We start from the raw sequence: 14,632 nt of genomic DNA, 5'->3' as shown, positions 1-14,632 counted from the left end.
TCCCTGTAGTTTTGGATTAGCGTTGAACTTGCTGTTTTGACTGTGTTTCCTGGAAGTACCTTATAAATGGACTTGCTGATCCTCGAACATGAGATGATGAGATGAGATGATATAGCCTTTATTTGTCAGTTGCAGGTCTTTTGCCCACAACCAAGATGACAGACCTTGCCGACCGTACATACAATACACAAACATTACATTGGGGAGACAGGTCAGGCTAGGTAGCGAGGAAAAAGAAACATCAAAATGTGTAATACAAAAGGATAATACAGGAATGCACAGATATCAACACACCATAGCACAATAAACACAGACAAGCAACATGGGAAAGTGTTCCAGTGTGTACATCTGATCTGGGACCACTGCAATCTTCGACTGCGCCTATACCTGACCCGATGTCCACATCAGAGGGGAGGTAAGCTTTGGAGGTGGCGTTGGATCCGGGGTAGGGAGGGTGATGCTTCAGTGAGTGCTTATCAGCATCAGTATATGTATGTGTGTGCGTGTCCATAGTTCAGCTGAGACAGTGTCCTTCGCCCTGCCAGGCTAAGTAAACAGTCTTCCAGCCAACCCAGGTGGCCTTGCACGGAATGGGAAGGAACAGACTCAACACAGTCGTTATCAGGGAGTTTTTGTTCGGCTCCAGCCTTGAGCCCACAGCTGGCGCCGAAGGGGTAGCCGGATTATGATGGTAAATTTTTCTTTTGCAACAACTCATGAGAATTTCAAAGCTGTTCTTTAACACTCTGACACTGGTCTCTCAATCTCCCGTTGGAGAACCGCGAGCTTCCCCATGATGGTATCAAACTTGCTGGTGTTGTCATTCTTTTGCTCAGATAGCCGATTCTGAGACCTCACGACTGCAGTGAGCTGTTCTACGATGTAATCCAACTTTCGCTCAAAGGTGTTATTTTGAGCAGGCCTCTCCTTGATGTATCCCAATATACGTTCAGAGGTGTTATTCTGAGTATTCACGGCAGCTGTAAGCGTCTCCAAGGTCTTAACCATGCTGCTTTCAATGAGCCCTTTCTGAGAAGTCGCGTCTCGTTCCATCGTTTCAATCCCAGCGGGCAGCCTTGGGGGGGTTTGAACAGCCAGTTCCGCTGTCTTAATTCTCCGATAAGCCAGGGCCAAGCCAGCTCCGATCAGCAAGAACCTTGTTATCATGGTTCCGAATAGGTAGATATCTTCAGCGTCCTCGATCGACAGTCCCGCCAGGCACACAATCCTGCATTTCTGCCACCCGTCCATCGTGTATCCGGCAGGGAAAGTCCCTCCAGGGCACTCGGGCTCTCCTGAGCCAGACTTCTTGTTGAGAAAAGGGTGTCAATAGCATTCAGAGACCAGTTGATCAAATCCATAATTCTCTTTAGGTTTTAGAAACAGACTGTGAGAGAGTACATGTGATTGAAACCACCTTTTCTTACCTATAAATTATTTAAGGAATCTCCATTCATAACCAATCGAAGAAGCCCTTTTTCTTTTCGTGGGCTTTGACTTGAAGTGCCTATCTTTGCATGCCAAATATTTTCTTTTAGTATGTAATCTGCCACTTCATAAGCATGAATGATGCTTCACCTCAAGGGTAAGAGCTGCAGATTGGCAACTGTAAGAATTTGGCAGAGATGCAGTGTTTCAGCAGGAAGGCTTTGGATTTATCTGTGCAACCTTTCTCTGTGTGTACTTGTGTAGAGGATGTTTGAATAGGTCAGGGTGGTGATATAATGAAAGCTTAAATGAAGCACACACCTCTGCATTAACTCTGCCGCATGATGTGGCGCTATAGTCTGTAACTATGGCAACGGCACTCTGCACTCCTCCTCCTTACGTGCATCAGTTTGCGCGCGTGTGTGTGTGTGTGTGTAACTCGTCACTGTGTTCCCTGCAGACAGATTAATTCCCTGCCAGATTCATTCCCTGTCAACTTGCTGAAACAAAAAGTTTCTGTTTTAATTAGTTCGCTGCAGTGTCTCGCTTCATCCGTCTATCTGGAAAGTGTCTCCCTCACATTCACGGTCTCGCTCTCTCTTCCCGCCTTCACTCTTCCTGTTGGTCTCTAGTGTAATTAAAGACAGTCAGGGCAGATAATAGAACCGTAATAGTGTGTAATTGCAATAATCAATACAGAGTGCAAAGTAAGGAACTCACTATTCTTCAGTATAGAGATATACAGAGAGGTGGGAGGATGTGTCTCGCAGCAAACGCCCACTTGAAACTCAGTCATTAACTGATTGCTTATAATGTATTTGATTAGAAAAAACAAAGAAAAGCATTTACAAGGCATTACATTCATTGGACACTTTCTTAGGTACACAAGCATATATCTAATGGGGACAAAAGGTCATTTAAGTGACTTTGAGTGTTTCAGAAATTTGATTATCTACAATTTTACAGAGAATGATCTGAAAAGACATCCTGGCTTGGTGATTTCCTGTGATTTCTGCTGCAACATTTGGATGGTAGCACCAGTAAAACAACATGAAAGCATGGATCCATCCTGTCTTGTATCAACGATTCAGGCTGCTTGTGGTGGTGTAATGGTGTGGGGAATAGTTTCTTGGCACACTTTGGGCCCCTTAGTGCCATTTGAGCATCATTAAATGCCACCGTCTACCTGAGTATTGTTCCTGACCATGTCCATCCCTTAATGAGTACAGTGTACCCATCTTCTGATGGCTGCTTTCTGCAGGATAATGCACCATGTCACAAAGTGTGATGCTGTCATGCCAGTATGGACCAAAATATCAGAGGAATGTTTTCAGAAACTTGTTGAATCTCTGCCATGCAGAAATAAAGCAGTCCAGCCCGGTCCCAACAAGGTGCACCAAACAAAGCAGCCACTGACTGTAATTCAAAATGGTTCTTTCTCTAATCTTTGAGATATTGTCAGTAGATCAACATTCAACATTATTCAACATACTTAGCCAAATGTATTTATTTATGCCATATTCTAGCCAATAAGACGAAAAGACTGACAATGCCAAGGCTGTAAATATAAGCCTACAGCCAGAAGCCAGTTAGCTAAACATAGCCTAGCTCAGTGGTTCCCAAACTATTTTTGCTATGCCCCCCTTTGTTTTCCAAGAAAAATGTTCGTCTGTTTGTCTCTATCTGCAGGTTTTACACGCTTACATACACACACCTAGTTACTGTCCCTCTATTTACAAAGGCAGAGGCGCCGCCGTGTGATTATTTTACGTGTAGTTGTTTTTTTTCCTGTGTAATAATATTCGATATTGCTATCAATACATTTTTCAATACTGACGGGGAACAGCTAGACTAAAACAAAAATCTAATATTCTGAATTAATTCGGTATCTTGCGCTACACTTTTGGAGCTTTAGGTCTGCTGTTAACATTAAGCGACATATAAACCACTTTACAGATACAGACAAGAGGGTGACCAACCGTCCTCTTTTCCCCGGACATGTCCAGTTTTCACGTTCTGTCCAGGGGGATTTTCGACATTGATGAAAATGAGGAGCCATATGTGTGGCGTCATCCCCGGACTGCTGCTTAGTGAGTGGTTGTTCTGCACTTACAGACGGGACAGACAGCCCCTGATGAAAAATCCCTAAAAAATCCCAAAGCGCAAGTGCATCTTTTCAGTACTGGTAATTTTGCTTATACAGATGAGCCATTATTTCTGTGCCATTATTTAATTCCAGAGGCTTTTAAGTTGTTTTTTTGCACTTGTTGACTTGTAAAAACCTATATGACATTTTTTGATTTCACAAATCATTGTGAATTCATTATATATCTGTGGTACTTCTTTTTATTCCCATCCAGATCATTATCATTCCCAACGTGTAACATACGAAAGATTTCTCATGCTCCTAGGCGTCTCATAGTAATGCAACAGGTACCCTTCCATGTCCTTTTGAAACGCTCTGGGTTCTCAGTTGAATCCAATAGAATGCTGCTGGCGACGGTAAGAAACATTTAGGCTACGTTCACACTGCAGGTCTTAATGCTCAATTCCGATTTTTTGATCAAATCCGATTTTTTTGTCTCCTCGTTCACACTACAAATAAAATGCGACAGCAAACGCGCTCTAGTGTGAACGCTCAAAGCGGCCCGCATGCGCAAAAGAAGATGTCACACACAACGCGCTCTGTTTAGACCAAGAACAAACAGTATTGTTTGACTGATGGCCGTTAATATAAAGACTTCGGACTTTACGTTTCCCAATTTTTGCTTTAAGTTATTTTGTTATTTACATAATAATGTAAATAACCTAATAATGATCCTTATTGCTGTTTAAGAGAGGAGCGGTGCTTCAAAGGATAGCTGCAGATTTCTGTCAGAATCTGCAGATTATACAGTACAAATAAAATGTTTACGTTGTCTTCCCAACAGTTTCACTGACATCTACACTGGATGGCTAGGAAGCGTTCGCGATGTCTTCTCGGGCGCTGATAATTGGCTTCAGTCTTGTGTCGGTGACGTAAAAGGCGGATTTAATGCGACTTGACCGTTCAAACAGCAGTCGCTTTCTAAAACATCGGATATGTATCGGATTCAGTACCACATACGAAAGTGACCCAGATCGGATTTGAAAATATCGGATTTGCGCCGTTCACACTGTCATAGCATGATCGGATATGGGTCGCATAGGGTCAAAAAAATCGGATTTGATGCGCTTTCGCCTGCAGTGTGAACGTAGCCTTAGACCAAAGGCCCCAGCCGTCCATTCCAGCCCTAACTCTAACCATAACTACAACTTTAACCCTAACACTTAGTGTTTTCCAAAGTGATTCAGGATCATAACATAAAACACATTTATAGATTGATTCCAACTGGCTCTCATGCCTCCGAACACGTAACATATCGACGATTTGTCACATTCGTCAGTATGTTACACTTTGAGATGAGAACGTGTTGCCCCATCCTATTTAAATCATTACTCCTAGGTTCAATGAAAAGCTAAATGCAAAGAGCTATTTTTATTTTTATGTGTGGGACACATTCATTTTTAGATGTGCACTATTTGTGTAGTGTATAAATTCTGAAATTGTAGACATTTATTAGGACATCATCATCATAGTTGACCCTACAAAGTTTTGTTGATAATTTCCACCAGAAGTTCATTTATCCTCCATCAAATGCAGCCGCTCATAGTGGAAACTTTCTGAGTGTTGTGAAAGGCACCAAGTAAGCAAAATGAGATAACAGTAATTTTTTTTTTTTTTTGCTTAAATCTTTCAACTGTTAGATATCTCTACAAATATTTGGTATGACGGGCCATCACAGCAAAAAGTATGAAAAAAAAGACTAACAGAGGGATTAAAATAACTTGCATGGGCGCACGCAGATATTTCTCTTTCTCCTTCTAATGCTTATCTGGCTGCACCCACCCTCGGGCGTTAGTTGAGATGAAGGGAGCTCTCAACAGGTAAAGGTGGACATGCCTAGGCAAACACCCTCTCTGAAACAATACTGCCCCCTCCAGGGTAGGCTGACCTCACCTGGGAACTGGGAAATGAGTGCCTTGGGGTTAGCAGAGCTCCAGCTGTGCTGACCAGGAAAGGGAAAATTAGATAATCTGATTTTGTCTTTTTCTATGATTGTGTATGTGAGGGGGAGAGAAAAAAGGGGAGAACGTGTGAATGTTTGCTTTATCAGATCTTTCCCTGGTTTTTAAGGGTTTTGACTTTTGATCATGCTTTGACCTTTGCTTTGATGTCAACTCACCAAAGGGTGATGACAGCAGTTTTCTTTTTATAAACCCTTCATCTCCTCTCCCACATAGTGACTCATCCCTGTATCTTAGTCTTTGTTTTGTTTTTTTGTCCTTTCTCTCCGTCTCATCTCTTTCTCTCTTTCTCCAGATGCTATTCCCTGTCTGTTTCTCCTTTTACTGTACGGGTTCATGTTTTCTCCATCACTTCAATTCTGTCTCCCATTGAGAGGAAAATGTGGGAAGCATTCTGCCATAGCGGGAGTATTATCTGACACGCCATATGTTAGAAATTACCTTACTCAATTGGTCATTCTCTTTTTATACCTCTGTTATAGCCCTTTTCTCTGTGTTTCATCAGTAGTTACTTTTCCATGTCAGTGTTTCTCTAGACTCGCTTTGGTATTTGCATTACCGTTCACAGTATCTCCTTCTTTTAATACCTCGTTTACCCCACCCTCTCCTTTCCCAGACATTGTTGTCTTGTTCTTCCACGGCCCATGAAATCGAGTGATCTGCTGAATGTTTCCTCTTCATAGCATCCTGAGGAGGAATTGCTGTCCTCGTGCCCCCAACTGTGCCATGCATATTAAATTAGACCAAAGAGGTGCATTTCAAAGGGCAGGCCCACTGAGGGAGATGGTTGGATGCATCAGCAGGGATGATGAGACAGAGTACCGGGCTGTGGTCGACTCCTTTGTCACGTGGTGTGAGCAGAATCATCTGCAGCTCAACGTGGCAAAGACCAAGGAACTGATCGTGGACTTCAGGAAGACCAGGAAACACTTGACCCCTGTTTCAATTCAGGGGGTCAGTGTTGACATTGTGGAGGACTATAAATACCTTGGAGTACACATTGACAATAAACTGGACTGGGCTAAAAACACCACAGCACTTTACAGGAAGGGCCAGAGTCGTCTCTATTTTTTGAGGCGACTGAGGTCCTTCAACATCTGCCAGAAAATGCTGAGGATTTTCTATGAGTCTGTTGTGGCCAGTGCGATCCTCTATGCTGTTGCATGCTGGGGGAGCAGGCTGAGGGTCGCAGATGCCAACAGACTTAATAAACTAATCCGTAAGGCCAGCAATGTTGTGGGGATGGAGCTGGACTCCCTCAAGGTGGTGTCGGAGAGGCGGATGCTGTCCAAGATAAAGACAATGTTGGATAACACCTCCCACCCACTCCATGACATGTTGGTCAGTCACAGGAGCACGTTCAGTGAGAGACTGAGATTACCGAAAAGCACCACTGAACGACACAGGAAATCATTCCTGCCTGTGGCCATCTCCCTGTACAACGCATCCACTTAACACACTGTTTGCTGCTACAACTACACATGTTTCTTTTCCAACTATTTATTTATGAGTGACTTATGTATGTATGTATGTATATATATGTATATATTGTACTATTCTTAGTTAGTGTATTGTCTGTCTTGTCTTAATGTTGGTTTAAAATGGAGCACTGTAACAAAAAATAATTTCCCCCAGGGATCAATAAAGTATTCTGATTCTGATTCTGAGTCAAATAAGACGATTACGGCAGAGGAAGGACAGACAGAGGTGGATTAAGAGGACAAAGGTAATGTGACTGTTGTGAAATGCCCCAGGTGTCCCCGCTTTGAAGACCTTCACCTTACCATATGCTCAAGTTTTAATGAATGTGTGATGTATTTACTTCTGGCTAGTCTGTGTTTATATAAGTTAGTGATCAAGCTCGATGCAGAGAAATGCTGCCAGTTTATGAGTTTTACCTCATTTTGTTTTTGCAAGCATCCAAACACGCACATCGTATTACCATATATCTGTTGGCTGACATGTTTCCATGCAGAAGATATTTGCTGAATTTTTATGTGCATACTTACTTTGTGTAATGCACATAAAGCAGTAGCTTTCATAGTGGCAGTCCGCCCCCCAGCCATTTTCCATTCCATTGAATACTGCTGCAGAGCTCCAGTGACCTGCTCACTGCAGACATACAGCAGACTTGTCTCTGCAGGTGTGTGTGTGTGTGTGTGTCTCATCTCGTAACCGGGGCTAACATTCAGTATTGTACAACACAAGACAAGACACATTCCACTGAGTTCACAGCCTGACTGATCAAGGTAGGGCATTCATACATTACACACAGGATCCTCAGATGTGAGCTAATAACCAGGGTAAGTACATGGTAAGCATTCAGCCTTCACAGTATTAACATAACCAAAACTGATAGCTCAAATCAAGATGAACAGTTTAGGTACCCTGCAAAAATAGAGATAAGTTTGGTGATGTGGTGTGTTGTTCTAATTTACCTAACGACCCTCTGGAATAAACAAAACAAGCAAATGATTTGCCCTAATAGCTATTAGGGCAAAACAAATTTCCCACGTGTGGGAATAATAAAGGTTATCTTATCTTATTTACTGATATTGGTACTGCAGATACCAGTATATCAGTAAATATCAATATATCTGATATCAATATATCAGTAAATATTCTCTAAACGCAAAGTATGTTAGGTATGTTGAAAAGCTAAAAATGAAGGGGTCTTATCAGATTTTTAAAAAGTACTAAGTTTGTCAGTCTAGTAACACACTTTAATCAAAGACTGTATATAAAAGATGGACACACCCACCATGTCTTAATAGTTGGTCCTGTTGTGAAGTTTGAAACTGGGCATTTTCAGCTTCAAGAGTGCAGATTTAAAGTACTTCCGTACTGAGTTCACTTTTTAGAGCTAGAAAGTACATCCATCTTTTAAATACAGTTTGACTGCAGATAATGCAAATGGTATCTTTTTTTTATTCTATACCAAGTAAAAATATTCAGTTAAAATATAGTATGGGCTCTAATTATGAGCATACACTGTGTTGCATATGGTGCTTGGGTACCAAATGTGTATTTGCTCACTGTTGAAAGTCCACAAGATAAACAAGATGAAAGTAAATGGTTGTTAGGTGTTTAAAAATACATTTTGTATATTATGTATGTAAAACAGTGGTGTTGCATGGAATCATACATGTTTAGTTTTATCAATTTCTTGTAATATTGTATGTTTTTACAAGGTTTCTGTATTAACAGCAGCCATTTTTAACAGTTCAATCTTTTCACATGTGGAATATTCAATGAAAAAAAGAGTCCTGTCATTTTCTGTTGTATGTGTTCTTCAAAAGTTGCCCTACCTTAGTGACCCTGACAGTTCTGTCTCACTAGTCATCAGGCTGATCAAGTTTAATTAGGAGAATTTAGCTAAAATCCCCCCATTTCCCCCCCACAAGCACCATCATTTCACTGAAACACCTGGAGCTTAACCTCTGTTTTTGTGTTTTGCAGCCAAATATTTGGCCTGCCAAGTGAGAGCAGGATGTATGAGGAGGAAGGTGTGCAACATGCAGGCACCCTGGCAGATAAATCAGGCAAAAATAACTCAGCGCGAATATGAATAAAGGTGCATACAGACATCAGAGTGATTATCGTTTCTCATCTTCATATTTTGGACTGATTTTTTCCCCTCAAGCAAAGCATCATTATTATATATTCACAGTTAAAATGTTATTCAGACAAGTTCCGTCCAATGTTGTGTGTGTGCTCAAGTATAAAGTGAACAAAGAGAGATGTTTGAAAGCATGACATCAGGCAGCTTGATTCTGTAATACATTTCAGCATTTCAATCAGCAGAAATCCTTTTTTCTGAGTGACAGGCTCAGTCATGCAGACAGAAATATCCTCTGTCTGTACCTGATGAATTCAGAAAAGTTGCTCAGTGTCTTGCCTTCTCTTTTGGTATAAAATTACATAATTTAATTTTGATCTGTTTGGATTGCAGATTAAAGGAAAAAATGGAGACTGGGGGCAGACTTGCTTGAGAAGAAAATGCACCTTTTATTAGGTAAGTGGAAAGTCCATATAAAGAATCAAAATGCAGACTGTATGCAGGGAATGAAAGAAGAAAACCACAAGGGAAGGAACATAAGTGACACTAAACAGACACTCTGATAACTGAACAAATGAAAGAGATGACTTTAAATACTCATGGAGGTAATGAGGGAAATTGAAAACAGAGGTCAGCAAGGAACAGCTGAACATAATGAAGGAAGGCCACAGACACAAAGCAAAACTAGAGACAAAACGCAGGAGCCAGTAACCTATTAAAGTAAAAACTAGAAGTAACGGATAAAACAGAAGTAAGCATGACCTGCCTATATTCCAGTTTTCTTTCTAAGAACGGTAACTGACAGCATATATAAAGCAAAAAACTCAGGTTTTCCTCAAAGTATTTTCAAAATGAAAGGAAATTAATGAATTTTACAATTTCACAAAAACTGCAGGATCTTCTCCCGCATTAACAAAAATAAACTGCTCTGCTACCAGACAGAGGTACAGATAATTAACTGAAATAGGGATGGAGTACACACAATTTTTACCAAACAAAACCATCTACACAAGATTTATGGAACAAAACAAATATCAGTTATTTACATAATTTTTCAATATGTTTATACCAGATAACAGAACACTGACACTTTTATCAGCTCTCTAATTGTCCTTGTTAATGCTTTGATCCTTTGCTAAACTTTGTGTCTTCACTAATAGTGAAGTGCCTCCATGCTAATGACATATTAGCATGTGGCTGCAGCTAGGGTTGGTTGATTGGCGCATGTCTGCTGCTAAGTAACATTCATTACAGTGCTTCAAACCAATATTTGTCAACCAAAGTTTGTCTCTAGGCTTGCAGTCATACCACCTTGAGCACACTTGATCTCAAAAAGTAAGCAGTATTGGGGCAGGTTAGTACTTGGATGGGAAACAGCCTAGGAATACAAAGTGTTATAAGGTTATTCAGGGGGCTGTGGTTTAGGAGTCATCTACTTGTTGGAAGGTTGGTTGTTTCCTCCCTGGTTGCTCCAGTGTGCATGCCAAACTACCTTTGGGCAAGACATTGAACCCCAGCCTGAGATGTTCTTGATGTGTGTGAATGTCACATGAAAAGCATTTAGAAATAGAAAAACGTGCATATATGAATTTGTGTAAATGGGTGACTGAAAAATGTTGTATAAAGTGCTTTGAGTGCTCAAGGAGAGTAGAAAACCGCTATTTAAGCTTCAGCCCATTTAATAACTACAAGTCAGTATTACCTGATTTGAGATCAAGGCATTTTTATTTTGACAAATCCCAGTAAAAACATCTGTAACACATCTGCTTTGCTAAAACAATCAAATATGCATGTCATATCATAAAGTGGCTGGTGTGCTCCCTTTTACGTGCAAATGCCTTTTGCATACTGCATACTCTGCCCAGTCAGCTATGACTGCAGAGCAAACAGAGAAACAAACAAGTTAAGGCCACACATATGATGATAACATAACCATTGTTGATTCTCTTATCAGTGTTTTGACACTGGCCAGTGTGGTAAGGCTGCAGTTTTAGTCCAAAATCCTCATCTTGTACTATATCTTTCTGGTATGACTCACGCTTCACGCTTTCTTTATTGACGTTTCTCTGACAGCATGCGTTCCTGAGTGTGGCGACTTGTTCTGTTCATGATTTTGACAGACTTTGCCAGTTTCAGAGACACACTCACCACTAATTCTATGAGCCCAGACTTCTGCTGCATCTCAATTCTCTGCTCTGCTGTGGCTTGTCCCAACAAACCAGCTATCGTGCTCCGACCGCTGTTTCCTTCTGTTGCCATGACAGCCCATATCTCAGTCAGTGGCAGGAAGTCGCACGGTTTATGAAATGAGTTTATCATGACAAAAACTATCTGTAAGAGCCGAACGCTGCATGTGGAGGCACAAAGGGTACGGATGTATGTGTGTGTGTGTGCCAGCTTTTATCTGTGTTTTGTCACACTGTGGCTTTTCTGTGTATAAGCATCTCAGGCTTGTGTGTACATGCATTCATGTGTTTGTACGTATGTTTGTACTGCTAAAAGGCTTGGCACAGAGCAGACCTTTTGTAGTTGGCAGCAGTGGGCACTCTGCCCAGCTTGTATGGCTTATGGATGTGAGTCAAAATTGCATTAGCCTCCAGCCAAAGAAAGGCTGCCCATCTTCCTGGTGTGAACCTTCAACAAATGTGCCAACGCTGACAGCATTAAACAGAAACTGATACCAGCATCAAATCTGTCTGACACGTCTCATGCTGTCAGCCTATCAATAATTACATTAATGCCACACAAAAGGAGGCAGGGAACCAAATGAAATAGCAGCATGGGGAAAACAAGCCTCAGAGGCCCATTTCACACTGCAGCAGCAGGCGATATGTCCTGATCTTGAAAGTTTAGTTGTAAAATATAGTAGAATGTAGGTGGTCAAAGTTTTGGTCACAGTTTCTGATATATATATTTAAAAACCCCCACCTTGCCTTCATTTTGAGCTCAAGCTAATGGCGCTGCTGTAAAATACCCACCAATTAAACAGAACACTGCATAAAGCAATAGTTCTGAATTTCAACTCAAACCCTCAGCTGAACATAATTAAAGCGCTATGTGAGAAATTGCACAATTAAAGGGGTGCCTTACAACCAGCGGCTAAAACGATGTTTGATTCTCATAACTTCAGTGATGGAGCCGGTGGAGCGAGAAAAGGAGGTGGAGAAATGAAGATTTCAGAAATGCATTAAATGTGTATTTTACCAAATTAGAAGTAGAAGCTCCTTGAAAAGTTGCCACGAGGCATGAATGGTGAATGACCAAGGCGCTTTCAAAAAGAATATTAAAAGGTAATTATGTTCACTTCTATTTCACATATTGGGAGTGGCCTCGGTACTAACGCAGTAGTTACAGAGCTTATAGGGCCTGTAGAAAAGACAACTGTTACAAAAGATGTCTGCGTGGTTTTTAATTTCACCTTTTTCCCATTTGGAGAAAAGAAGAAAGGATTGAAGCATGAGTTTAATCCCGTTTTTAAAGAGGCCGCCGTAAATCCCGGGTTTTGATTACCCATGATTGATATTTGTAGTGGGCTGTCAGTAGTGTGGCTCCCAAGGAATGAGCTACAGAGACATGTGCATACATATTAACATTAAGTTAATTAACTGCCCGTGTGCGCACTTTTTATTTCCATATGTCCTCGTAGTTCCCCTACACACCTTATCGTAACTCACCCAACTCTACGCGCCTTTCTTCTGAACTCCTGATGGCTTTGTTCCTTTACTTTGCTTTCCTCTGACTCTCTTTTATTCTTTTGCTCCCACTGTACATGATTGTTTTCCGGTTAGCCTAAAGCGTAAATTTAATCAAAGCTTACTTTCATGCCAGCACCTCTTGTGACTTGGGGGGATTTTTAGGCCCACTTGCAGACGGAGTGCGATTAGTTGAGACAAGGTTGGTTAATGCTCCCTATCTGAATACTCCCGACAGGTCGAAAACAGCTTTTTATTTCTAATCGCACCTGCTGATGAAAGACAGTGGGGCTCATTCAACCATGATGCAATAGTGCTAAGGAAGGTATCAAAGCTGTAAAGTCTTTAATGTTTGCGCAAGCTTACAGTGTAAGTTGTTGATGTAGCAAGCTTTTAGGATTTGTTTTCCTAGAACACTAAAGTTAAATTAATATTAACATTAGTAGTAGAAGCCTGTTTTTATGCTGGTGCCCATTTTACAGTGTCAGAATCCATGATGTACAAGGATATATCCAGTGAGACATACCAAGAGTTGTCCTGATTGATGCACTCTCCTGAACTTCCTTGCCGTGTGCTCAGGGTCAACATTAGGGCACGTGTAGCTCAGACACACCTCAGGCAAAACTAGAATATAACTCCCTTTACTCTAAATCAAATTCAAATTCAAATTCAAATTTTATTTGTCACGTACACAGTCATACACAGTACGATATGTAGTGAAATGCTTGGACAACTGCTCGTGACCTAAAGAAAACAAAAAAGGAAAAGGCTATGAATAAGATAGGAAATAAATATGAAAAATTAAAAAGGGTAAATTTAACTAGGAAGGAATAGAATATAAATTAAGGTTAAAAATGAAATAACTGTACAACACAAATTAGAATGAAGGGTAAATTTAACTGGGAAGAATAAGATAAAGATAAATATAGAAATTAAAGTTGAAAATAAAATAACTGTACAACAAAATACACAATACACAATATAGAACTATATAAGAATGTATGAAGAAATCTAAATATAAATAAATATATACACAATAACAGCAGCTGTACAAGTATTAACCGGAAATGAAGAATATAGTGACCAGTGTTGTGCAAAACCAAAGTCCAGAAAGTCCAGTGTGTGTGTAAGAACTGTATGTGTGGGTCAGTACTGTGTGGTGGTGTGATTGAGAGACCGTATCGCCTGCGGGAAGAAGCTCCTCCTCAGTCTCTCTGTGTTGGTCTTCAGGGAGCGGAATCGCTTTCCTGACCTCAACAGAGAGAACAGTCTGTTGTTGGGATGGCTGAGGTCCTTCACGATCTTCCTGGCCTTGGTCCGGCACCGCCTGCTGTAGATTGAGTGCAGGTCAGGGAGCTCGGAGCAAGAATATCATTTCTCATGAAGATGGATTCCCTGTTTAAATCCTGTTCTGTGCATGGTAGGTGCATATTGGTGCCACATTCTTCAAGAATACAGAAAAGTAGTGTTTAATGCCAAGCAGATGCAAGAAAGAAGGATTTGTATGATGACTTGTCAGAAAGATGCACGGATATTTAGAAACCAGTATATATGGAGAGGAAAATTTCACTTAGCTGGCACTCTTGGTTTTATAATTTGTTTCTGTAGATATTTGCATGGGTAAGTTGCATTAAAGAGAAACAGCTGGTGGAACATTTTGCAACTAATTTGGTTAATTAGCAATATGTCGGTAACATTATTGGGTATAAAAAGAGCATCTTAAAGAAGCAGAGTTTGTTAGAGGTACAGATGGGCAGAGGTTTACTAATGTGCAAAAAGCTGCATCTACAAATCGTGGAACAATTTCCTCAACCTAAAATTGCAAAGACTTTGAATATCTCGCCAT

The 14,632-nt window shown here is 40.8% G+C and overlaps 1 protein-coding gene across 1 annotated transcript in view; it reads left to right on the top strand.

Annotated features, from left to right (window-relative positions):
* The first annotated feature begins 13,926 nt into the window (after positions 1 to 13,926).
* Positions 13,927 to 14,632, top strand: part of col7a1l (collagen type VII alpha 1-like) — a 79,189-nt gene continuing 78,483 nt past the window's right edge. Inside the window, exon 1 of the mRNA XM_082509981.1 lies at positions 13,927 to 14,206. The gene's annotated coding sequence lies outside the window, so the exon portion shown is untranslated. The remainder of the gene's footprint in view (positions 14,207 to 14,632) is intronic.

This window comes from Aulonocara stuartgranti, assembly GCF_965226115.1.
Source record: "Aulonocara stuartgranti genome assembly, chromosome: 17".
NCBI classification, from domain to species: domain Eukaryota; kingdom Metazoa; phylum Chordata; class Actinopteri; order Cichliformes; family Cichlidae; genus Aulonocara; species Aulonocara stuartgranti.
The sequence above is the reverse complement of the archived record's forward strand: the minus strand, read 5'-3'. Positions and strand labels throughout refer to the sequence as shown.